The sequence below is a fragment of the Anomaloglossus baeobatrachus genome, unplaced genomic scaffold (genome assembly GCF_048569485.1).
Source record: "Anomaloglossus baeobatrachus isolate aAnoBae1 unplaced genomic scaffold, aAnoBae1.hap1 Scaffold_148, whole genome shotgun sequence".
In the NCBI taxonomy this organism is placed as follows: Eukaryota; Metazoa; Chordata; class Amphibia; order Anura; family Aromobatidae; genus Anomaloglossus; species Anomaloglossus baeobatrachus.
Window position 1 is genome coordinate 317,030 of NW_027441918.1, and position 26,878 is coordinate 343,907.

General features: G+C 46.7%; 1 protein-coding gene and 1 long non-coding RNA gene across 2 annotated transcripts in view; one reads left to right on the top strand and one right to left on the bottom strand.

Moving 5' to 3' along the window:
- LOC142260636 (uncharacterized) overlaps window positions 1–26,878 on the bottom strand; it is a 155,108-nt gene that overhangs the window by 82,321 nt on the left and 45,909 nt on the right. The gene's annotated exons all lie outside the window — the stretch shown is intronic.
- On the top strand, window positions 22,876–23,250 carry LOC142260638 (uncharacterized). The gene is made up of 3 exons (XR_012728676.1): window positions 22,876–22,918; window positions 23,007–23,090; window positions 23,187–23,250. It is a non-coding gene; the product is annotated as an uncharacterized LOC142260638 (long non-coding RNA).

Sequence of the window (26,878 nt, forward strand, 5' to 3'; positions counted from 1 at the left end):
TTTATTTATTTATTTTACTGCACAGTATAGACACGCCCACCGGCTGCTGTGATTGGGTGAAGTGAGACACCTGTCACTCAGTGTGGGGGCGTGTCTCACTGCAACCAATCATAGGTGCCTGTGGGCGGGGATAGCAGGGAATATGAGATGGCTGTGTGCAGAGCACAGCGCGCCCGCCGGTATAAAGGCTCGGTCACGCTGTGCAGGCCGGCCAATCACTGCAATTCCACAACTAACAGGGCTGTGGCATTGCAGTGGTCTGCCAGACAATCCCTGCATGAGGGCTGGCTCTCAAAAGAGCGCCAACATGCAGGGATGAAGACCACGAGTACAGCACGAGTATTGCAAAATTACTCGGTACCCGCCGAGTAGCCCGAGTACAGTGATACTCGTGCGAGTACCGAGTAGTAACAAGCATACTCGCTCATCACTAGTTATCATTTCTATTCACTCACATGTTTTTCCATCACATCTCAGTGGTGCGGAGCGGTGCAAACTTGGTTTCACTATACAAACCCTTTAAGGCCCATAAACAACCAATCCCTACAATTGTTTGGCCAACAGCTCTCTTTTGACTATCAAATACAGGAATGCTCAGCCAAATGTACTTGTGTTCTCTATTAGAGAGCAGATGTCTGCCTCCTCTGGTGGTAGATTATCTTTGAAGAGAACAAAAGGATCAAGTGGAATTCCAACACACCAGTTTCTACCCTTCCTTGACAGCCAACCTGTTCAATGGAAGCATCCGCCCTCTTGACCCAGGAAACCGATATTGACCGTGTGGAATGAGCTGTTAGGCGGTCCAGAGGAAGGTGGCCCTGGTTAGTGTATGCTTCTTTGATAGCGTTTTTTATCCAGTTGGATAACGTGCTTTTGGCCAATTTTTTCCCAGCATTACGACCCACAATCTGGATAAAAAGATTGGAATTCTTCCTGAAGGATTCGGTCTTCTGTAGGTAGAGTACCTCCGTTCTTCAAGTGAATGGAATTCCATCTCTTTCTGGCTAGCCGGGTTCTGGCAAAAAAGATGGTAGGATAATGTCCTGGTTTCTATAAAAGTCTGACACCACTTTTGGAAGAAACGATGGATCCAGACAGAAGACAATCCTATCATCAAGAATCTTCATAAGGTTCCCGTATGTAAAGAGCCTGAAGTTCACCCACACGCCTGGCTGTGGTGATTGCTATCAAAAAGGCTGTCTTCCAGGAAAGGATCCTCAGGGGTGAAGAAGGCAGAAGTTCAAATAGGGATTGAGTTAACCCTTTAAGCAGGGCTGTATTTGGCCTTCGTGCTACCCTAGGCACTTTAAGTGGTCGTGCCCCTTATTGATAACATAAAACTATGATTTTGTGCACACGACATCTGTGTAAGGCCGATCTCCTCTAACACATTTGAAAAACTGCTAAACCCTATAAGAATGAAGATCAGCACTTGCTGTCACACCTTCAGTTTTATTTAGCTTCTTTGAACAGCTTCAGGTTTTCAAAGACACTAATTGGTTTAAACAGGTAACTGAACCATTTTTCGGGCTGCTGCCACCAAGAAGCTGCTGACTAGCACTTAATACAATTTCAATTTAAAAAAAGATGCCAGTGTTTCCTAACCTGTCCTCCCCCTGAAAAACTCACTAGATTCACAGATGTGTGAAACCCGTGGTGTGCATACCCTAATGGTTCACATGCCCAGTGCTTGTACACAGATTACAGTTGGCAGAACCTGGAGATAGACGGGCTCGACCGATAGTCGGATTGTCAGAGAAATGATGACCCAGCAGGTCTAATTTTGGACTGTGGATCCTTTTTTCTCTAAGAGATGAGCCACTGCCAGAGATGTGTAGTAGCGTCTGTCTCATAGAGAACACGAGCACTCAACAAAGTAAGCGCTCAGGGAGACAGCTGCCAGTTGAGTGATGGGACACCTGTCTATAGTGTATGGGAGAGTCAGGGAGATAGCTGCCAGCTGAGTGATAGGACACCTGTCTATAGTGTATGGGGGAAGTTAGGAAAGATAACTACCAGCCGAATGATGGGACAGCTGTCTATAGCGTATGGGGGCTTTGGTCAAATACTTGTTTGGCAGACGTATGGCCTCATTAAGACAAATATTTATTTAGCCTGGCATAATGACCCTATATTGATCTACTATCAAATCTAATAAATTAAATAATGCTACATCTACACGAATACATCACCAGAACCAACCTCAAATCACGATAACATTACCAGAACCACCAGCTGTACATGACATCTCCAAAACAAATCTCCAATTACTACTACATCACCAGAACCACCATCTGCACACTGCTACATCACCAAAACCACCATCTGCACACTGCTACATCACCAGAACTACCATTGGTACGAGACTGCATCACCAGAACCAAGTTTAAATTACTACTACATCACCAGACCTAAAGCCATCCCAACATATAATTGTCTGCCATGAAACTGCAGCTCCTAGTAGGTCTGTAAAAATGGTAAGGAGATACCAGGAGTTGTTACCGGCCATCATCAGACTGTGGACCATACAGGAGCCACAGAACTGATGGTGCAGGCAGTAGCACTATTAAACATTTAAAAAATACCTTAATTTTTGGGAGATATCTTCTGTTTTAGGTCCATTAATTCTGAGCACATTGGTGTTGGTCTGGGTCTGGAGACCCCCATAAATTGCTCAAAAGACCCCTTAGAAGTGCACAGCTCAGGAGACGGGACTATGACTTTCTACAGCATCCGCTCTGTGCTGTGTGTCCTCTTCTAAAAGAGCTTTTCAGTTGTAGTTGGGAGTGTCCGGACCAGATTCCCCACCAATCTGCTCAGAATTATTGGCATAACACAAAAAATTCTTGCAAAAGTTTAGTTACTCTTTGGAGGTGCATTTACAATGCTGCCAATAATCGGAAACAGATTGACCTATCTAAACCGGCTGTCAGATCACCTGACGCACAAGCAAAATGTTTGTCGGGTGAAATGATTTTTCCATTTACATAAATAAACATATAAGGGATGATTACACTACAAAAATCAACCAGTTTAGCTTAAAAGGGGTTGTCCGGTCTGGAATGACAAGTCTGCAGTCACTATGTGTCCGTCTATGACTGCAGACTTGTGAATCCTTCCGCGCACACACGATGGTCAAGTATGCGACATGCAGACTCCTAGAAAGAACTCATCTAGTGAGTATGGCCTCTCTTAATGCACTTGTATTGTGTGAGGTGGCGTCCCCTAGACGGGTTCTAGCTTGGACTCTGCATATCGCATACTTGACCGCCATTCCCGGCACAGACACCAGAGAATTCTCGTAGCGCACAGTGAGTGCACTGGGAGGATTCACAAATCTGCAGTCACAGAGTGACACAAAGGGACTGCAGACTTGTCATTCTAGACTGGACAACTCCTTTAATATTTGCTTCAACATCTATTTTTTAGGCCCCTTTCACACGTCAGTGATTCTGGGACGTTTGTGCTTTTTTTTAAACGTCCCAGAATCACTGACATACGCAGACCCATTATAATGAATGGGTCTGCTCACACGTCAGTGATTTGTCACTGCACGTGTCTCCGTGCAGCGTACCCGCGTGTGCGTGATTGCTGCACGGAGACATGTCCATTTTTTTCTGGCATCACTGATGTTCCACGGACCACGCAGTGGTGTGGTCCGTGAAACACGTGCCAGAAAAAAACTTGCTTTTAAAATAATAAACATTTTAACTCACCCGGCGTCCAGCGATGTCCTCTGCAGCCCGTTCTCCCTGCTCCTTCTGTGCCGGCTGATTACTGTCGCGCATATTCATTATGCGCGACACAGCCGACCCGGAAGCAGCTCCTGCAGGGGTCACCGCCGGCCGGATGCTGCGTCGCGGGAGCGATCAGCACCATGGACAGCGGGAGCGGGCGCAGGTGAGTGAATCTCTAAGTGCAATCACGGGCCACGGATAACGGAGCCCGGATTGCACTTAGACAACCCACGTGTGCCGTGATTTTCGGCACACGCAGGGACAAGTGCGTGTTTTACACGCCAGTGAAAAACGTCTGTGTTTTTCACTGACGTGTGAAACGGGCCTTATAATGCAAATGAGGGGGCTTTGTTGCACCCTTGGTGAAACCTATGCCTTGGTGCACTCTTATATTTGCATATGAAAGCCAGTCCCTTGTGTTGATTGACAGCACTCACTTAGTAAGAGTGGTAAAATCAGACATACAAGCTGATATTAGACAGCACTCACTTACTATTGGAGCGCTGTCAATAAAAACAAAAGACTTTAAAATACAAATATGAGGGCGTAACGGTGTACCGAAGAAAAGACCACACCAATGGTGCAGCAACACAAAGACCACACCAATGGTGCACCAAAGCAAACACCACACCAATGGTGCACCAAAGCACAGACCACACCAACCGTGCACAGAAGCAAAGACCACACCAACCGTGCACAGAAGCAAAGACCACACCAATGGTGCACCAAAGCAAAGACCACACCAACGGTGCACCAAAGCAAAGATCACACCAATGGTGCACCACCACAAAGACCACACCAATGGTGCACCAAAGCAAAGACCACACCAACCGTCACCGACACAAAGACCACACCAACGGTGCACCAAAGCAAAGATCACACCAATGGTGCACCAACACAAAGACCACACCAATGGTGCACCAAAGCAAAGACCACACCAACCGTCACCGACACAAAGACCACACCAACGGTGCACCAAAAGCACAGACCAGACCAACCGTGCACAGAAGCAAAGACCACACCAACGGTGCACCAAAGCAAAGACCACACCAACGGTGCACCAAAGCAAAGACCACACCAACTGTGCACAGAAGCAAAGACCACACTAATGATGCACCAAAGCAAAGACCACACCAATAGTGCACCAAAATGCCCTCATTTGCATATTAAATAAATGTAGATTTTTCTGCCAATATTAAAGGGAACCTGTCAGCTGACATTGTGGTCCTGCGCAGGTGCAGATGAAAGTATTGTATTGCGCAGGTCATCAATGCTGGCTAGTGTGGATGAAGTAGGAGGAGTCATGTACCCAGGCTTTTGAAGAAGGAGGACAAAGATGGCTGAAAGAGGAGGCACCGCACCCGGAGAATGGAGACACCCATCCACCCAGTCTGCACAGCACCACCCTTTAGGCGAGCATTATAAAGTGATTTTTACATTCTACACAGCGGCCTGGGCTCTTATATACAGCAAAAAAAACCCTATATAGCAATTAAAAAACAGCATAACAGCAACCTCTACTCAAAATATTATGTTTTGCAAAGTGTGCACAGTACCAACATTCCAACCTGTACTTTGAAAAATGAGATTTTTGGCAAAAAATTGCAATTTTTCGAGCTACATCGCCACGTCACGGCAAATCTCTTGAGGCAGTCCTACACTAAAATATTTTTATTTAAAGTGTGCCAAACGGCCTCACATATGCACAAATAGGACTGCACAACACGTACCTGGTGCTTTTCAGTCTCGTCTCCATGACTAATTCATGGTTGTGGGCGGGACAGGCCCAGGCACATGCTGCTTGGAATATATAGCCTGTGGACAAGGCTAGATTGCAATGTGTGAACAGCCACCAATCGCCAAAAATCAAGACAGATGGAAAAATAACAATGAAGTGCACTGCAATATGGGGACCAACCAAAAACCTATATAGCAATTAAAAAAACAGCATAACAGCAACCTCTACTCAAAATATTATGTTTTGCAAAGTGTGCACAGTACCAACATTCCAACCTGTACTTTGAAAAATGAGATTTTTGGCAAAAAAATTGCAATTTTTCGAGCTACCTCGCCACGTCACGGCAAATCTCTTGAGGCAGTCCTACACTAAAATATTTTTATTTAAAGTGTGCCAAACGGCCTCACATATGCACAAATAGCACTGCACAGCACGTAATATTTTGAGTAGAGGTTGCTCTTATATACAGCATGTTAGAATGCTGTATATAAGAGCCCACTGGTGGTGGCCGCAGCTTATAGGCCCCAAATCTGGTGACAGGTTCCCTTTAAATAAGCAGTCCGGGCATTTTTTCCCCTAAACCTGTGAAAATGTTCGTGTAGTGTAAGGTCTGTGATAATTCATTCACCAACTCCATGATGACTTCACATCCACAGCTCTTCTCTGCAGACTTCCCTCTTCTCCGGTCTTCTGCAGCACATCTCACCATGGTGCCCTGAAAAATAACAGTGTCATTATAATGTTCCCGAATAATAATAACCACAAATGCTGTGCCATAAATAAGCCCTATGATGTGGACTGAAAAAGATAACTGCTCCTCACTGTGCTCACCGCAAAAGACCATTACTCCACACAATCCCTCTTAACGTCCATCCTCCACACTATCCTCTCCTATAAAATATTCCCACAACACCGTCCCCACTTATATACTATGACCGCCACACTGCCCCCTAATAAAACGCCACACTGCCCTCCCTTATAAACTATACCCACCACACCTTCCTCAATTATGAAATATGATCTGCACATTGTGAGGAGGGGGCAGCATGATGTGAGGACAATGTCCCTCTCCATATGGAGCTCACACTGCCCTTCTCCATACTGAGCCTCCCATGCTGCCCCTTCTTAATGCGCTCCACATGCTGCCTGTCCCTTTTCCATAATGAGACCACCATGCTACCTCACTCATCATACAGAGACCACTATGCTGGCTCATGCCTAAAGCTGATCCCCCTCCCACACACACACACACACACACACACACACACTATCTCACGTTTCCCATCGAATCTCCTACGTTGCTCCACTCCATAATGAGCGCACCCATGCTGCCCCCTTTCCATACTGAGCCCACCCATGCTGCACCTTTTCCATACTGAGCCCACCCATGCTGCCCCCTTTCCATACTGAGCCCTCACACTGCCCCTGTTCGTAATGAACTCCCAATGCTTCCCCATCACCATACTTAGTGGGTTGCTACATACAGCACTACGGGGGGGGGGGGGGGCAAGGAGGGTCCAAAACCGTCTCAAGTAGATTTAGAAACTTGGCTTTCAAGATCAATGTGAATAGTGTTTTTTATTGTGAAGAACCTGTAGGACCAGCACAAGCACAGCATTGCCACATAGACAGCGGTGGACACCACAACATACCCAGCTACACCGCTCGCCACGCTACTGTACTGTCTGAGGACCCTCTGCATGCACTGATGAAGATCTTTTGAACAAAACATCTTTGCTTGTGCTGGTCCTACAAGTTCTTCACAATAAAAAAAAAACTATTCACATTCATCTTGAGGGCCAAGTTTACCCCTCTCCATACTGAGTCCTTACACTTTTCCCCATTGATTATGTCCCTTGCACTATCCCTCACTCTGTAATCCCCCTCTACAGTAATAAGCTCCCTAAACACCCATCTACAGCAATAGGCTTCCTAATCCCCAGACTATAGCCTCTGCCTGCCCCTCACCCACAATCATCACGTTATAGCCTCTGCCTGTCCCTCCCACACAACCATCACCCTATAGCCACTGCCTTCCCCTCCCCCACAACCATCATGCTATAGCCTCTGCCTGTCCCTCCCCCACACACATCACTATAGCCTCTGCCTGCCCTTTCCCCACACGCATCACTATAGCCTCTGCCTGCCCCTCCCCCACACACATCACTATAGCCTCTGCCTGCCCCTCCCCCACAATCCTCATTAGGAAGACCCGCACCTTCCCTATGAATCTTCAGCTCTACGAGCGATTACCTGCTCCTGCCGCCCTCCTCCTCTTCCTCCTCCTGCTCCTCCGGTGTCCGTCGTTCTTCTCTTGGCTGCGGTGAGTGTTCTCTCCTCCTCCACTGCATCTGAAGCATTGGACGCCACAGCACGGAGCTGATTGATTGGCATGCGCCTCTGACCCCGGAAGTGCAGGCGACAGCACTTCCGGGGTCAATCAGCACTCTGTGCCCGGAGTTTATCTGTACTGTGTCTTAAAGGTGCAGATACAGATAAATGAAGGTGCGCCTCGCCCGCCTCCCCCCCCCTTCCCTCTCCGAAAACACAGTGGATTTAATCAACTGTCTAACGGAGGGGGAGAGATGTGTAAAAATAAATATATATATATATATTTTTTTTTTTTTTTTTTTTGCTGCTAGAAGGTGCCGCCACCCGCTGTGCGCCGCCCCAGGCACCGGACCACGGGTGCCTAGTGGTAAATACGGCCCTGCCTTTAAGAACTGTGCTTAGGTCCCAGGGACTACACCATGCTCCAAATTATGCAAATTGGTTGTAAGTGTCATAGCGATTTTTCATTTTTTTTCAGTGAAACTCATTGATGGTATTGTGTCTCAGAGTTCTTTGGATCACTGAAATCAATCTCAGATACCTGTGATAATTAGTTTTCCAGGTGACGCCCAATAAAAGGAAAATTAGATGTTCCACAATATTAAGCGGGACACAGTTTTCAAGTAACATGGGAAAGAAAAAGGATATCTCTGCTGCCGAAAAGCATCAAATAGTGCAATGCTTTGGACAAGGGATGAAAACATTAGATATTTCATGAAAATATATCACTAAATTGAATCAACAGATCCATCTTTATAAATTAAGTCATGTATATTTTATGTATAATCTTTCTTTATTGAGTTGAAAAAGGAAAGAAAAGAAAAGTAAAGAGAAACATACAAATATCCAAGATTACACATATATCATAGCATATGATACAACAGATTGAATAACATTTTCATAACATAGTTCACCGATGACGTAAGGTCAATCAAACACTGTTTCAATTCTTACCCTCCGCCCTTTCTATATCCCTTACCAGGGACTGCCGTCAGCTTATTTTTCGAGAAAAAACCACAACAACCCTATCTTATCTTGCAAATTTTATAACATACTTCTCGTGTCCTATGTTCCTTCTCTTCCTGGGCGAAAACTTGATAGCTATACTTTCCATACAACCTTGAACCATGTCTTAGCTCTACTCATTGTCTCTTTATTAAGTATTATAAAAGAAATACTAAAAAACCGATAAAGATCAGAGAAAAAGAAATAAGCAGTCATGAATGAAATAGAAAAGAAAGCTGTAGAGTCTAGGGAGGGAAAGAAAAAAAAAAAAGGGGGACATTTAAGGATTTAGGACTGGTAGGGGGGGGGGGTACAAACAGGGCTGTCATATCCTTACTACTATCTCCGTTCACATTGCACCTACTAAACCTTCAAAGTAATGTATGATATTCGTCAGAATTTTTAAATATTATCCACGGTGTCCATATTCTCAAGTATCTGTCAGTATGTCCCTCTGCCTCTGCTACTAGTTCCTCCATATGATGTATGTGTTCAAATTCCTGAGTCCATTCCCTCAAGGACGGAGCCTCCTGTGTTCTCCAATGTCTTGGAATCACTGCTCTTGCTGCTGCCAGACAGAACCGCAGTATATCCCCTTTTTGGGCTTTAATTGACCCGGGGAGCATTGACATCAAGGCTATTTGTGGGGTCTGTGGTGTTCCCTTCCCTGTTATTTTTGTGTATGTTTGAAAGATTGCCTCCCAGAATGGCTTGACTTTAGCACAGTCCCACCATATATGTAGCATTGTACCCTTTGTTGTTCCACAGCGCCAGCACATCTCGGAGACCGAAGGAAAAATTCTGTGTAGCCTCACCGGGTACTGGTACCATCTTGTTAAGACCTTATAATTCTTCTCTTTGGTGTACCCAGCAATTGACATTTTATGTGTAAATATATAGGCTTTCTGCTTTTCTGTGTCTGCGAATGTCGTTTCCATTTCTTCCTCCCACTTGGCCATATATGAGGGATCCGAGCCCGCAGAGGGATCTGCCTGTCCAATCATCTTATATATAAGTGACATCAAATGCGTGGGTATAGCTTCCTGCATAAATAGTTTCTCGAAGGGTGAGGTCCCACCCTCTATTGATCCCTCTATTCCTTTTATCTTAGAATTAACAAATGAGTAAAGTTGTCTATATTCTATCCAGGATAACATCTGGGGAGGTTCCATACTTTGCATATCCTCAAAGGATCTTAATTTAGATCCCCTAAGGGTATGATAGATCCTGCCATCCTGTCGTGCTTCCCAACGTAAAAATTTGGCCCGACCGACTCCCGGGGGGAATTCTGGGTTGGATATAATAGGAGCGAGCAAAAAGGGGCAAAGTTATGTATATTTTAACCATGATCCCGACTTGTAAATATCACCCTACATATGACCATTGGTCACTCCTTACATTTTTAATATAATAAAGTCCAAAAATAGACAGACAGGTATTTTGTCAAATTATTAGAACAAACTTTATTTATATTTTCTGGGACATTTAGTGAAGACCGTGTTAGATAAAACCCATTTGCAAACCCGTGCATAAAACTAGACCGGGCAGTGTGGTCACTTGTACAATATCCTCATATGAAAAATGGCTGCATGAGGGAATATATAATACTTAGATTAATACAATAAATTATGAAAATATCCTTATATTAATATATATCACAATATTTGTATGGTCCATTACAGTTCGTTATTTTACTATATTGTAAAGATCACCATGTGTGGTGTCATAAATAAATTACCAATAGAAACTATTGCTGATAGAGTCGTCACTATTAAGGCATATGACCTATATTGTTCTATAATAAGACAGGTAAGCTGTTATAAATATGGGTGTCACCATGTAAATATACATTCAAGCAGGAGAAGAGAAGGGGTTAAAGCCGCGCATCAGCCAAATGAAGATGTAGAGTTGTTGATAAATTTATATCTTTTTTATTTCATAGGTCTACGCGTTTCGAGGTAGAAACCTCTTCCTCAGGACCAGAATATCAACAAAGCATGAAACAGATGGAGATAACAGATTTATATACATATGGTGTATCCAGAAGACCGCCTACTGCCCCCCCTTTTTTTTTTTACACGGATGCAATGTCTGTGGTAGTGTTCATCATTAAGGTGGTGGTATACACTTGACGAATAAAGCTTCCATGTAGAGGTTCCAGTCACTTTAAAGACACATTTATATATATTTTTATTTTTTGTAAAAAAATTTTTGTTTCCAATTGTTTGTGGGCCATGTTCATGTATAACTATATATGTAAATGTTATTTCTTCAATAGTTTGATACTTGAATGGGATATTGTCACGCTCCCCGGGTCCCCTGCGCTGCTCCCCGGCTCACCTGTCATGCTCTCCGGCTCCCCTGCCTCGCTCCCCGGTTCTTCAGTCCAGTCTCCGCCGCTCCACGCTCTCCAGCGTCCATCGCCTGCGCTTCCCAGACGTCTTGGTCCCCGCTCCCGGCGCCCGTCGGCTTCTCAGCCCCAGCCCGGCTCTGCTGCTTCCTCCCCTCAGCTTCCTGCTCTGGCTTCTGGCACCCGGGCCGCGCGCATGCGCATTAGGGCGCGCGCGCGGTCATTGACCCTTTCTTAAAGGGCCAGCGTCAATTGACAGGAAATGAAGCACACAGGTACAGGGTATAAAGGGGTTTAATGTCCAAGTGGGCGGGGCCTGATCTTCGTGTTTCTCTAGCTAGGAGTCAGGTCTCCTTGTGTTCCTGTGAGATACTCACCTCTCTCTCTTCTAGAGCCGATCCTGCCGTGCCATCCGGTCCTGCCGAATCCCGAGACCCGAACGCTGTCTATCTGCCATCCTGACAGTCCGTACCATCTCTGATCCCTGCGGTGACCCGTCATCTCGCTCCCAAGGTTCCGGACTCCGCCTGACATCATCTCGGCTTCCGAACCGGAGCTCCGTCACCCGGACTACCATCAGTGACTCCGTGGTCCCAGGGACTTCTCCGTTATACTCTTGTGCACGGACTGTTCAGCTACCTGTAGTGCTCCAGCTACCGGACCCCTTACCACCATCAAGGAGTTCGGCCCAGTGGATCCACCTCCTGGGTCTGTCCGTCCACCTGGCCCTAACAGTAAGATCAGGCCATGGATCCCGCTGAAGCACTAGCAGCCGTACAGGAGGAACTCCAACGCCAGCGTGAGACTCAGACCCACATGCTGCAATTCATGTCTTCTGTGGACGCCCGCCTGAACACGCTACAAGCGTCAGTTACGTCTTCAGCATCCTGGGCTTCCACTAGTCACTCCACGGCTCCAGCTCCCGTGGCGACTTCTTCGGATGCTTCCAGACTTCGTTTGGCCTCACCACCCCGGTACGCCGGAGACCCCAAGACCTGCAGGGGATTCATAAACCAATGCTCCCTCCATTTCACGCAGCTGCCGCATTTGTTTGCCTCCGACCAAGCCAAGGTCGCCTTCATCATGTCCCATCTAGAGGGTGAGGCACTGGCGTGGATGAACCCCTTGTGGGAGAAGAGGGATCCTGTGACCACAAACATCCAGGGGTTCCTGCAGGCATTCCGTGGCACCTTTGACGAGCCAGGACGCGCCTCCGCGTCTGCTTCATCTCTTCTCCGGTTACGTCAGGGGACTCTGACGGTGGGTCAATACGCAATCCGGTTTCGCACCTTGGCTTCGGAACTCGGGTGGAACAATGAGGCCCTAACCGCCGCCTTCTGGGAAGGACTCTCGGGGCGAATTACAGATGAGCTGGCGGGTCGTGACGTACCGTCCACCCTGGATGCCCTGATTACTCTAGCGACTCGAGTGGACATACGCTTTCAGGAGCGATCCAAAGAGGTGTCCCGTGAGAGACGTCCGGTACGGCATTCCTCTCCTCCGCAGAAGCCCGCCGTACTTCAGTCAACGGCATCTGGTGTCTCCGTCCACGAGCCCATGCAGATCGACCGTGTGCGGCAGTCTGAACAACGTCGAGCCGAGCGGCTCGCCAAGGGCCTCTGCTTTTACTGCGGAGAGGGCACACACCTGCTACGCTCCTGTCCAGAGAGGCCGGGAAACTCCAAAGCCTAGGGTTGGTAGGAGAGGCCACCCTAGGTGCTGGGACTCTCTCAGACCCGGTTACGTGGACTGTGCAAGTGACAACGGGAGAGACGCGGTTCACGGCTGAGGCGTACCTCGATTCTGGGGCCGCAGGCAATTTCATCCAGCAGGCCACGGTGGACAAGTACCAGGTGCCTGTTACTCCACTCGACAAGCCCCTAGTGATTGCCTCTGTGGATGGGAGACCCCTCTCTGACACCATCTCCTGGATCACCAGGCCGGTCGAACTGCGTATCGGTGCCCTGCACACCGAGAACATCGCTCTCTACGTCCTCCCACACATGTCCCATCAAATCCTGCTGGGACTTCCCTGGTTACGGACACACGAACCATCAGTCAGCTGGGGCACTGGTGAAATCACCCGATGGGGCTCTTCGTGCCATGATAAATGTCTGAAGACCATACAACCCATCCGACGACCTCCGGTTCCAGAGAACCTACCGGGACTGCCCTCGGCCTATTGGTCCTTCACGGACGTCTTTGATAAAAAGGAATCTGAGGTACTTCCGCCACATCGTCCTTACGATTGTGCCATCGACCTGCTCCCGGGAACAACACCACCTCGAGGACGGATATATCCATTGTCTCCAGCCGAAACAAGGGCCATGTCTACCTACATCACAGAGAGCCTGGCAAGGGGATTCATTCGGAGATCCTCCTCTCCTGCTGGAGCAGGCTTCTTCTTCGTTAAGAAGAAAGAAGGCGACTTACGCCCATGTATAGACTACCGGGGATTGAACCAAATCACCGTGAAAAACAAGTACCCTCTGCCGCTCATCCCCGAATTGTTTGACCGGCTTAGAGGAGCTCGTGTGTTCACCAAGCTGGATCTTCGGGGTGCCTACAATCTGGTCCGCATCCGCTCTGGGGACGAATGGAAGACCGCGTTCAATACTCGCGATGGGCACTATGAATACTGCGTGATGCCCTTCGGCCTGTGTAACGCACCAGCAGTCTTTCAAGAATTGGTGAACGACGTTTTCCGGGACCTTCTCTACGTCTGTGTGGTGGTGTATCTGGATGATATCCTTGTCTTCTCTCCGGACCTCCAGACCCACAGAGAGAACGTGCAGCTGGTTCTACAAAGACTGAGAGAGAATCGTCTGTACGCCAAGTACGAGAAGTGTGTCTTTGAGCAGTCTTCTCTCCCCTTCCTGGGTTACATCATCTCCGATACCGGACTGCAGATGGATCCAAAGAAGGTCTCCTCCATTCTCAACTGGCCTCCTCCTTCTGGACTGAAGGCAATCCAACGCTTCCTGGGGTTCGCCAACTACTACCGCCAGTTCATCCCTCACTTCTCTGCTCTGACTGCTCCTCTCTCCGCCTTGACCAAGAAGGAGGCTAATCCAAAGGACTGGTCACCTGCGGCCGACGCCGCGTTTGGCTCTCTGAAGCGGGCATTTGCCTCCTCTCCTGTACTCCACCGTCCGGAGTTAAACCGCCAGTTCACCTTGGAGGTGGATGCCTCCTCCTCGGGAGCCGGAGCAGTGCTCATGCAGAAGTCCTCCTCCGGGAAGATGGTGACTTGCGGATTCTTCTCCAAGAGCTTCTCAGCGCCTGAACGCAACTACACCATCGGTGACCGAGAGTTATTGGCAGTCAAACTGGCTCTGGAGGAATGGCGCTACCTTCTGGAAGGAGCAGTGTACCCCGTGATTATTTACACGGACCACAAGAACCTGGAATACCTGCGGTCCGCTCAGCGACTGAACCCACGGCAAGCCAGGTGGTCCTTATTCTTTGCCAGGTTTGATTTCCAGCTCCATTTCCGACCCGCGGACAAGAATGTACGCGCTGATGCCTTGTCCAGGTCTTTCATGCCCATGGAGCAGGAGGAGGAGACTACCCAACCCATCATCTGTCCTAGCAAAATCATTCCGGTGGCCCCTGTCACCCTGGCCCAGATACCGCCCGGGAAGACCTATGTCTCTGAGACTGACAGGCAAAAAGTGTTACACTGGGGACATGCCTCGAAAACAGCCGGTCATGCTGGTCAGAAGAGAACATGGGGTGCGATTGTACGTCATTACTGGTGGCCATCCCTTCGCACGTACGTCGCTGCTTTTGTCTCTGCCTGCTCCTCTTGTGCCAGGAACAAGACGCCCAAACACCTGCCATATGGCCGTCTTCTGCCTCTGCCGATACCCTCAGTTCCGTGGCAACACATAGCGATGGACTTTATTACGGACTTGCCATTGTCCTCCAGACACACAGTCATATGGGTCTTGGTGGATCGGTTCTCTAAAATGGCTCATTTCGTCCCTATGGCTGGACTGCCCTCTGCTCAGGAACTCGCGGACGCCTATATACATCACATCTTCCGCTTGCATGGCTTTCCATCACACATCGTATCCGACAGAGGAACTCAGTTCACCTCCCGCTTCTGGAGGGCTCTCTGCAAACATCTGGGAGTGACTCTGGACTTTTCTTCTGCCTACCATCCTCAGTCTAATGGCCCAGTGGAAAGGGTCAATCAAATCTTGACCTCCTTCTTACGTCACTACGTCAACGCCCATCACGACGACTGGTCCACGCTTCTTCCTTGGGCTGAATTCTCCCATAACCACCACATCAGTGAGTCCTCCTCCAGCTCTCCCTTCCATGTCGTTTACGGACTTCAGCCCTCCGTCCCATTGCCTGTATCCCCTTCTTCGGATGTCCCTGCTGCTGATACTGTAGCCCGTGACTTTGCAACCATTTGGGACTCTGTCAAGGCGTCCCTTGGGCGTGCTTCCCTGCGGATGAAGAGACACGCAGACAAGAGACGTCTGGACCCTCCGTGTTTCTCTCCTGGAGATCTAGTCTGGCTTGCTTCCAAGTACGTCCGATTGAAGATACCATCCTACAAGCTGGGTCCTCGCTACATCGGGCCGTTTAAAGTCCTCAACAAGATCAATGAGGTCTCCTACAAGCTACAGCTCCCGGCCACGATGAGGATACCCAACTCATTCCACGTCTCCCTGCTCAAGCCATTTGTCCTTGGTCCCTTCTCCGCTGCTGCCAGTTCGGCTCCTCCTCCTATTGCCGATGACGACATCTATGCGGTAAGAGATATCGTGGCCATGAAAACCGTACGGGGTCGACAGTTCTTCCTGGTGGACTGGGCAGGGTATGGTCCTGAGGATAGGTCCTGGGAGCCCCGGGAGAATGTGGGTACTCCGCTGATCCGTGCCTTCCTGTCCCGGTTGCGGGGAGGGGGGCGTGGGGGGGGGTACTGTCACGCTCCCCGGGTCCCCTGCGCTGCTTTCCGGCTCACCTGTCACGCTCTCCGGCTCCCCTGCCTCGCTCCCCGGTTCTTCGGTCCGGTCTCCGCCGCTCCCCGCTCTCCAGCGTCCATTGCCTGCGCTTCCCAGGCGTCCTGGTCCCCGCTCCCGGCGCCCGTCGGCTTCTCAGCCCCAGCCCGGCTCTGCTGCTTCCTCCCCTCAGCTTCCTGCTCTGGCTTCTGGCACCCGGGCCGCGCGCATGCGCATTAGGGCGCGCGCGCGGTCATTGTCCCTTTCTTAAAGGGCCAGCGTCAATTGACAGGAAATGAAGCACACAGGTACAGGGTATAAAGGGGTTTAATGTCCAAGTGGGCGGGGCCTGATCTTCGTGTTTCTCTAGCTAGGAGTCAGGTCTCCTTGTGTTCCTGTGAGATACTCACCTCTCTCTCTTCTAGAGCCGATCCTGCCGTGCCATCCGGTCCTGCCGAATCCCGAGACCCAAACGCTGTCTATCTGCCATCCTGACAGTCCGTACCATCTCTGATCCCTGCGGTGACCCGTCATCTCGCTCCCAAGGTTCCGGACTCCGCCTGACATCATCTCGGCTTCTGAACTGGAGCTCCGTCACCCGGACTACCATCAGTGACTCCGTGGTCCCAGGGACTTCTCCGTTATACTCTTGTGCACGGACTGTTCAGCTACCTGTAGTGCTCCAGCTACCGGACCCCTTACCACCATTAAGGAGTTCGGCCCAGTGGATCCACCTCCTGGGTCTGTCCGTCCACCTGGCCCTAACAGATATGCTGTGTCACGCTAACAGATTGTCTGCCCGCTGATTTTTTCAGACGATCAGTAGGCGGTGTTCTGGGTACACCATATGTATATAAATCTGTTATCTCCATCTGTTTCATGCTTTGTTGATATTCTGGTCCTGAGGAAGAGGTTTCTACCTCGAAACGCGTAGACTTATGAAATAAAAAAGATATCAATTTATCAACAACTCTACATCTTCATTTGGCTGATGTGCGGCGTTAACCCCTTCTCTTCTCCTGTTTGAATGCTCATCCTTGTGGGGCTGCAGCAGACGCCATTATCTGATGCTTAAACAGTGGTTGTGACGTTCACAACCAAAGTAGGTGAGTGTATATATATTTATATATTACTCGTGTCATCTGGTAATATCCTATCAGCACTTCTTTTTTCTAGTGTTAATACCATGTAAATATACACGTTTATGCAGATCAAAATAAATAAAGCATAGAAGTCAAAATTGTATCCTATATACAGAATGTCATAAAGGACCATGTATATAGAGAATATATAAAAGTTAGTGACAAATTAGGTGAGAGATACCTTTTACAATATATCAAATAACACCATACATGTATAAGATATTAACATAAAGGAACAAATTGGCTCAAAACATCCTTGAAGTTGGCCTGATCGTTATTAGGGTCATTAGAGCCATGATGCAGCCTAAGTGGAAATTAATGATGTCTAACCATACAGACCTGCTGCCGCCATGAGTTACGACCACACTGCCCTGCACCTTGACGCGTTTCGCTAGAGCTTCATGTTTTTGAGCCAATTTGTTCCTATATGTTAATATCGCATGCATGTATGGTGTTATTTGATATATTGTAAAAGGTATCTCTGATCTAATTTGTCACTAACTTTTATATACTCTATATAGATGGTCCTTTATGACATTCTGTATAGAGAATACAATTTTAACATCTATGTGGTATTTATTTTGATATGCATAAACGTGTATATTTACATGGTGACACCCATATTTATAACAGCTTACCTGTCTTATTATAGAACAATATAGGTCATATGCCTTAATAGTGACGACTCTATCAGCAATAGTTTCTATTGGTAATTTATTTATGACACCACACATGGTGATCTTTACAATATAGTAAAATAACGAACTGTAATGGACCATACGAATATTGTGATATATATTAATATAAGGATATTTTCATAATTTATTGTATTAATCTAAGTATTATATATTCCCCCATTCAGCCATTTTTCATATGAGGATATTGTACAATTGACCACACTGCCCTGTCTAGTTTTATGCACGGGTTTGCACATGGTTTTTATCTAACACGGTCTTCACTAAATGTCCCAGAAAATATAAATAAAGTTTGTTATAATAATTTGACATAAAATACCTGTCTGTCTATTTTGGACTTTATTATATTAAAAATTTAAGAATTGACGAATGGTCATATGTAGGGTGATATTTCACGAAAACCTAAGCGTGATCATCGCACTGTGAAGAGATTTGTGGCTGATTCTGAGCACATACGTGTTTGTGCTGATAAAGGCAGAATGAGAAAGGTCTCTGCCAGGCAAGTTCATCAGATTAAGAGAGCAGCTGCTAAAAAGCCATTACAAACCAGCAAACATATCTGAAGCTGCTGATGCCTCTGGAGTCCCTCGAACCTCAAGGTGTAGGATTCTTCAAAGACTTGCTGTGGTGCATAAATCTTCAATTCGGCCACCCCTAACCAGTGCTCACAAGCAGAAATGGTTGCCGTGGGCCCAGACATACATGAAGACTAATTTTCAAACAGTCTTGTTTACTCATGAGTGTCGAGCAACCCTGGATGGTCCAGATGGATGGAGTAGTGGATGGTTGGTGGATGGCCACCATGTCCCAACAAGGCTGCGACATCAGCAAGGAGGTGGAGGAGTCATGTTTTGCGCCGGAATCATGGGGAGACAGCTGGGAGGCCCTTTTAAGGTTCCTGAAGGTGTGAAAATAACCTCTGCAAAGTATATAGAGTTTTTGACTGATAACTTTCTTCCATGGTACAAAAAGCAGAAACATGCGTTCTGGAGAAAAATCATCTTCATGCATTAAAAAGCACCATCTCAAGCTGCAAAGAATACCTCTGGACCAGGAGATGAGACGTTTCTTTAGGACCATACGGCTCAAAGCCCATTTTTCTTCCTCTAATAAGGACATAACGTCTGACACTGCCATCCAAAGCCCAGGTACTTTTTACCTTCGCAACCTCAATCTGAGACTCTAGCACCTTTAATCCCGCAAAATCGTACCATCCCGTAGAGACCTATATATCATTGGTTTCTAATGACATCAACACCACACTTAGGGATACTTCACACACAGCGAGATCGCTACTGAGATCGCTGCTGAGTCACGTTTTTTGTGACCTCATTAGCGATCTCGCTGTGTGTGACACTGAGCAGCGATCTGGCCCCTGCTGTGAGATCGCTGCTCGTTACACAGAGTGCTGGTTCGTTTTTTTATTGTTGCTCTCCCGCTGATAAGCACACATCGCTGTGTGTGACAGCGAGAGAGGAACAATCCTGAATGTGCAGGGACCAGGAGCCGGCGTCTGACAGCCTGCGGTAAGCTGTAACCAAGGTAAACATCGGGTAACCAAGGTGGTTACCCGATATTTACCTTCGTTACCAGCCTCCGCAGCTCTCACGCTGCCAGTGCCGGCTCCTGCTCCCTGCACACGCTAAGTTAAGCGGTGTGAGCTGGTAACTAAGGTAAACATCGGGTAACCATACCCGATGTTTACCTTAGTTACCAGTGTCCGCAGCTTCCAGACGCCGGCTCCGTGCAAGCGCAGCGTCGCTTGCACGTCGCTGCTGGCTGGGGGCTGGTCACTGGTCGCTGGTGAGATCTGCCTGTTTGACAGCTCACCAGCGACCATGTAGCGATCCAGCAGCGATCCTGACCAGGTCAGATCGCTGGTCGGATCGCTGCTGCATCGCTAAAGTGTGAAGGTACCCTTAGGGATATTGAGAAAGGCGACTATAGAGTCAAGAACAACATTACTCCTGAGGAGGATAGGGCCATTAAGGGACTCAACGACAACAAAGACATTATCAAGCTGGCCGACAAAGTGGGCTCCATTGTGGTACTAGATAAAACCTATTATATGTCGGAAATATATAGACAACTGAGTGACACGTCAACATATTTACCTGTTTCTAGGGACCCCACTCCGCGTATTCACGATCTCATTAAAGATAAGGTCGATTACCACCTCCTACAGGGCACCATTGATAAGAAAATGGCAGAGTTTCTCATCAAGACCAATCCAGTGATACCAGTTTTCTATATCTTACCTAAGATACATAAAAATTTACAGAAACCCCCAGGATGTACCATAGTGGCCTCCACAGAGTCCATCCTCTCTCCTTTGGCCATTACTTTAGATAAAATTCTGACACCTCTGATTCCCCTGATACCTTCATATTTGAAGGATACTTCAGACTTTCTTTCACATATTAGTAACCTCACCTCCATATCACCTGACTGCCTACTTGTGACCCTTGATGTGGATAGCCTTTACACCAGCATTGAGCACAGTGACGGTATTCAAGCGGTTGATTGGTTCCTGGAACGACATAAGATTTTCTCCCCAACACAACACACTTTTTGCATGGACCTACTCCAACTAGTACTGGGACACAATTTCTTCCTCTTTGAGGACCAATTATACATGCAGCAGCGGGGTACAGCCATGGGGTCAAATATGGCGCCTCCATACGTAAATATTTATATGGCACACTTTGAGGATACATTCATATACAATCATCCACTTTGGACAAAACACGCCATTATCTGGAAACGATATATCGATGATATTTTTGTCATCTGGCATGGAGACACCGATTCCCTCAAAGTCTTCCATCATGACATTTGCTACTTTAGGCCTGGCCTAACGTTTACTGTACACAGTGACCCTGTCCAGATCAACTTCTTGGACAGTATGGTTTCATTATCACTTGAGGGTAATATCAGTACGGATCTTTACGTCAAACCAACTGATAAAAACAGTCTTTTACTATACTCAAGCTGCCATCCCTCACACATCAAGAAGGCTTTACCCATTTCAGAACACAGGAGGATAGAGAGGATTGTCTCCGACCCCCAACAACAGATATCACAATTCCATGTAATGGGTAACAAATTCATTTCACGAGGCTACCCTGCTACCATTGCATACAATCGGTCATCCCGTACCCATGAACAGGATACTATTAAACCCCGCATTACATGCGTCCAAACCTACCACCCCTTTTCACCTATCTTTAACGGCATCATTTCCAAACACTGGCCACTTCTCCAAAAGGCATACCCTTCAATCACTGAATTCTGTACACCTTCTCTATTCTGTCACAAGAGACCAAGGAACCTCAGGGACAATCTGATCAAAGCGGACATAGGATCAGCAACCCAATCACACCAGACCTTCCTAGGGACCCCCAAAATGGGCAATTTCCCTTGCTTGCACTGCCTCCAATGCAACAATCTTATCAAGGGAAACACATTTACACACCCTCATATAGGTAAAACCTTTCCCGTTAGAGGTTTTTATACCTGTGAATCTTCATTTGTGATATACCTCATCAAGTGTCCATGCGGTCTTGGATATGTCGGGGAGACTACCCAACATATCCGGGACCGCATAAGTAAACATAAATCTACCATTCGGTGCAGGCAACTTCTACTGCCCATTCCGCATCACTTTCATATAGCCCATCATACAGTGGCCCAACTGAGGTTTCAGGTTATTGAGCACATCCCGTACATGCGTAGAGGGGGTGACAGAATCCGCAAATTAAAAGAAAGAGAAGCCTTTTGGATTTTCGCGCTGGGCACCCTCGAACCTAAGGGGTTAAATCGCGATTACGAGGTCTATTATTAAATTAGGTTACCCCTTGTTTTTCTCAACTTCTTCTGATTGTTTTTTTCCATTTTACTGTGCATAATAAGTTAATGTAACTGGCATATGTAATTGTTGTGACTGCCATATTTATGCATCCCGTGACGGTATGTGATATTATATGTATCTGCAATTTTCCCTTATACTAGGATACAATTAATTCCATTTTCCCATTTTTCTAGGCTCCTTTCACCATGTGACCCACCTGCTCTTCACAAACCATCCACTGGTTCACTTTTCCTTTAAGAAGTAACTTGAACTGCACGTTACCTATATCCTGCACTGCATAGGTCATTATAAGGTTAGACTCCTTTTCCCCTGCAGCTCTATCACCACTCACCACCTTACTGCGCAAGCGCGGAACAGCGCTGCAGTTCCACTATCCACCACCGTCATCTCTGAACACTGTGTCATAGCGCGCTTCCGCTATGCGCATGCGCGGACGATATACGTTCTGCTCATGCGTGAGCATGCGTGCCACCAAACCAATGATGCGTTCCACTTCCAAATCAGGAAGTACACGCAGGTGAGTAGCATCCCTCCCTCTGCAGCTCCTTTATAAACCCTGAGCCATCATAATGCAGGTGCAGTTGCCAGCCAGGACCCTGTCCCTACGGACGCAGGTTTGTACTGTCCACCACATGGATTCTCACGTTGTCATTATAGATCACATACTCAGTGTAGTTCACTGTATATTTCTCTTGAATGTAGGCACTGTCCATATGCTCCAGAACTGCTTCTTGACCTCTGCGTTGTAAGGTACTGTGTCTCTTATATACTACTCCCTGTCCCACTTTTCAGCCTCTCATTGCCCCCTCTTTTTCCCTTCACACAGAAATCCCCCAGGGAATGTCTTGGACTACATAACCTTATTCTTAACGTGATGTGATACCGGCTGAGGGTAATACATCATAACATGTATATTTAAGCCCACATGGGGTCATTGAATACCCGCCATATATTCACATTGCTCTCATTTTTATGCCCTCTTGACTAAAGGTTCCTTCTACTGCATCAGACATGTGGTCCCTTGATGTATGTTCCTTACTGTGATACAAAATAACACGGCTACAATTGTCCACTCTACCTCACCCAGACAGGTACTCATTTAAGGTTTTTTTCCACCTCCTTCCCTGACGTGATTTTGATATAAGTACATATGGATACCTTATCCCCCTCTTTTTCTAGGCCATACCTACCCATATGGACATAATAGGCTATGTGACCACACAGTACTGAGCCTACCTTGGACATTTTGCCACATACGAGCAGGTACCATCTATGCCCCTTTATTCCACATTATGTTATACCGACAGTTACACTGTACCTCAATGCAGATCTCTCATATTTTGCATATTTTTCATTTAGACTATATACATAGTCTTTTCAGTCTAAAGACGTCATCACACGGTTCCTTCTGGCACAACTAGACCAGTTGTTTTGACATCCCCGTATATCGCATACCTACAGGTATTGAGTATATGTCCCACGTTACATTGACGGTTACATCCTTTTACATAATCTGCTAATGGTTCTTACATGTTTTTTCATCTAGACCATATGTATAGTGTTCACCCGTCTATGACGACATCATACTGTTCCTCTTAGTGCAACACGATCACTGGTTCTAATGTTTTAGGTACGTTCACGTGTCAGATACTTCTCGTCTCTTTTACTCATCCTTGATGAAATGTATTCATTAGACCTATTGTTATTCAGGCATCTTTGTAAACTCTATACTCAGACGTTTTGTGCTAATATTTGTATTTCTGATGTACATATGAGATTTATCTACATCATGTTCATGTAATGTGATGTTTTTTCATGTCATGTCCTGATATTGACTATTGTACCATTTTTGTTTGTAACACTCTGTATAGATTTCTTTTTTTCTCACTAGTCTGATAAGAGCCCTTGAGAAAGGTCCTATTAGGACCGAAACGTTGGGACAGTATTTTATGATTCAAAAAAATTATGTTCAGCACCATCCAAGGTCTTTTTTCATATTCTTTTATGGTGTGTCGGAGGTCTTTTTGTGATTTATTGAATCTTGCAAGTGACCATCTGGATGATCCAGGGAGGCATGGGAGAAGGTCATGTGGTCAAGTGAGACCAAAATAGAATTAGTATTAGAGCATTGAAGATGGGTCGTGGCTGAGTCTTACAGCATGATGATGACCCGAAACACACAGACAGGGCAACTAAAGACCTGAGCCTAATAGATAATCTTTGGAAGGAACTGAAACTCAATGCAGCCCAGTGACAGCCGAGAAACCTAAAAGATCTGGAGAAGACCTATATGGAGGAGTGAACCAAAATCCCTGCTGCAGTGTGTGCAAACTGGGTCAAGAACTGTAGGAAACGTCTGACCTTTGTAACTGCAAACAAAGGTTTCAAAATTGTCCACGTATCAAATTCGAATATTGTAAGAGTAAGCTTCTTACCTTTGGATAAGGCTTGAGTTGCCATTCTGCGGAAGGGAAGGTGGTTGGATCAGCGGTTCTCAGGAATAGTGGGTCGCTGTTCAGGCACCAGATTTTGTTGTCGCCATTTGCATAGGACATATAAGATTTTGTGTGTGTGGTCCTAATTAAATTATAAAGATCAAGTATGTGTGACACCTTGGCCTATCAGGACGTCACAGGATATTGTGCAATCTGCCCTTCTGCGCAGTACCCAACTCCTCCTTGGTTACGGGTCCTTAACAAACTGTGTTGCCAAGAACAGCTAAGTAAAATCCTAGGAACACTCTGCACCACACCCACCAGTGGTCGGCCTGAGTGGAATAGGGCCGCCCACTTGGGGGGTTGGTTAAGCAGGGGTCAGGTGCAGTCAGTTGAGGAGTAGTGTTGAAGGAGAGAGGAGGTCAGGAGCAGGGCTCCTTGAGACTACTAGGTGGCAGACGGTCTGGGCCTGGTAGGAGCTGGAACCCCCGGTTGCAGGGGATCGTGACAAGGGGCATGGAACTGCTGAGGAGGGCAGCCGACGGCCTTGTGCCACCTCCGGGCAGGGGCCAGGGCACGGCAGGGTACAAGGAACCTAGGGCAGGGAGTAGCTTCAGGCGCCCTGTGAATTCACCCGACGAGGATGGAGCCTTCAAGATCCGTTCTCCACCCTCTCCAAAATCAGGGTACTAGCGCAACGAGGGGGATAGGACTTTCCACATATACGGTCCAGGAAATCCCAAGCGTGAACCCTGAGAGCAAGCTCACCCAGTTAGCCATACTGGTGAGCGGGACCCGACTAGTTCTATACTACAGGGATTCAACAAGAGTAAAGACACAGTGCCTTTAGGAAAAAGGTGCACAGCACTGTTGACTTAAAGAAAATAGCAGGGTGCTGCCACAAGCAGTTTAAATATAATTCATGGAGAAGAAGGAAAGAACTGCTTATCACGGGAAGCACACCCAATCAATATTAAATAGAGGGGTTTTTTATTGAATCACACAAAAAGGTTAAAAACATATTAAAACCATATACCCCACACCCGGGTATCTCCATACACCATAATTAATTGTGTAACATACAGCTTGCATTAAATTACAATCACAATGCAGTATAATCAAAGCATAACAACACTTAGTATGGCAAATAGGACCATAGGTTCACTAGTGCAACCATTATATCAACATATATAATCCCTAAAATGGGGAAACAGAGTATACTTTCCACTATAGGAATAGATTAATACATAGTCCTAGTAGATTAGTTGTAATCAAATAATGCGCCAAACCAAGTAACCTGATAGTATGAATCATGGCATCTAAATACAGAGTATTATAAATGAGGTTAAATTCACCAAAGAGCCCAATATATTAGCCCATCGGATAAACAAGCTGAGTGAAAGGAAGGGCAGAGTTCCATCAGGAACTAGAGAGTAAGATGCCCCAACCAAGTAATAACAAACCGATGGTGGACCCAGTCTGATAGAATAACCTCACTGCATGGAGACCCCCAGGGATACGCCCCACGCGTATCGCCGCTAGGCTTCCTCAGGGACAGATAATAGTGATGATTCAAGCACCAATCCCCTTATATAGTATACATTATGTGGTTACAATTACAAATAGCCAAGTGTCATCTGTGTGCTCCGGTCCGGACTGTTTTGGAGCAGATAACATCCCACGTGTGCAGATCGTCGGCCATGGTAACCGCAGCCCATGGCCGACGCCGCGCAGGTATCTCTTGCATAAAATCAAGTCCCGGCTCCTGTGTGTGAGCTCATGTCACACTTATGCGCGTGTATACCCCTCGCGTCATCAGCGTCTCTAATCATCATGAACACAGAGGGAGGGGAACTACTGCTTGCGCATGCGCAATGTTGCCGGAATCCTGACATAGAGGGTATTTCTAAAAGAGACATATCATAATGCCGTAGTGAGCCCAAGGAACAAGGAATGCATAAAATATCTGACATCGCAATGGACATCTTATACTCATATTTCATATGCCATATATCCAAGAGGAGGCAGATCATAAGATCAACATATACAGCATGTCGTCCCAATTTGTCCATGGATAGGGGCCACATGCTGCAAAAATGACCCAAAAAGGGCAAAACACAGATGATTGTATATCTATCAAATCCACACTTGTGTCCACTTAGAATAAATGGCACAGCAGCAATATGCATTCCCATTCCATATTAATATCATTATACAATGTATAATCAGTAGTGCACCTGAGATCCCTCAGATATACTACAGGAACATACTATCAAATCTATAACCAGATGTACATCTAGAAACCCATAGAGTCCATGGTTCCCTCAGTTTTTAAGTTGTATTAATATCTTCTGTTGTCCTCTTCCTCCATTTGCATCCTAATTGAAGAGGTAAGTATGGTCCATCATGGTAAGCCAATAGACGTGATGTCCTTCCCAGATCCTTTGTATAGAGTGTATGACCCATCCGTCATATCCAAAAACTTCATATCCAACTGTACTCGGTGACATCCATCATCCAGATCACCCTATATGTAATTTCAGCCCAAAAAACCTGTAAAAAGAAGTTCTTCATTAAGGCCATACGGTGTGATGGAATTTAACTCAAAGATCCATC